The 567-nt window shown below is 38.3% G+C and overlaps 1 non-coding gene across 1 annotated transcript; it reads right to left on the bottom strand.

Moving 5' to 3' along the window:
• Positions 1-200: 200 nt before the first annotated feature.
• On the bottom strand, positions 201-307 carry LOC121225583 (small nucleolar RNA R71). The gene has a single exon (XR_005923445.1). It is a non-coding gene; the product is annotated as a small nucleolar RNA R71 (small nucleolar RNA).
• Positions 308-567: the final 260 nt, after the last annotated feature.

The raw sequence follows: 567 nt of genomic DNA, 5'->3' as shown, positions 1-567 counted from the left end.
TTCACCTTCGACTATTCATGGAGGTGAGAGATTTCTTTAAGGTAGTCAGTGTAACTGAAGACACATTGAGGTTGAAGTTGTTTCCATACTCGTTGTGAGATCGAGCACGACTTAATTCATTGCCACCCCATTCAATATCTACTTGGTAAGAATTTGCTGAAAGCTTTCTGTTAAAGTATTTACCACCTAGCAAAAATGCTAAGTGGCGAAATGAGATTACCACTTTTCAACACATGGGTGATGAATCCTTATACGAAGCATGGGAAAGATTCAATGAGTTACTTTGTATATGCCCTCACCACAAGATTCCATATTGCATCTAGTTGGAGACATTTTATAATGGTCTCAACACATATATTAGATTGGTGGTAGATACAACTGTGCATGGTGCTCTCTAATCGAAGTCTTATAATGAGGCTTATAAGATTATCGAGAGAATAGCCAGTAACAATTACTAGTGGCCGACAAATCGAGCAGCTTTAGGAAGATGAGTATCTAGAGTGCACGAAAAAGACGCCCTCAATTTACTATCAGCTTAGGCATCTTTTATCTCTTCAATGTTGAAAC

Source organism: Gossypium hirsutum, chromosome A03, assembly GCF_007990345.1.
Source record: "Gossypium hirsutum isolate 1008001.06 chromosome A03, Gossypium_hirsutum_v2.1, whole genome shotgun sequence".
In the NCBI taxonomy this organism is placed as follows: domain Eukaryota; kingdom Viridiplantae; phylum Streptophyta; class Magnoliopsida; order Malvales; family Malvaceae; genus Gossypium; species Gossypium hirsutum.
The sequence above is the reverse complement of the archived record's forward strand: the minus strand, read 5'-3'. Positions and strand labels throughout refer to the sequence as shown.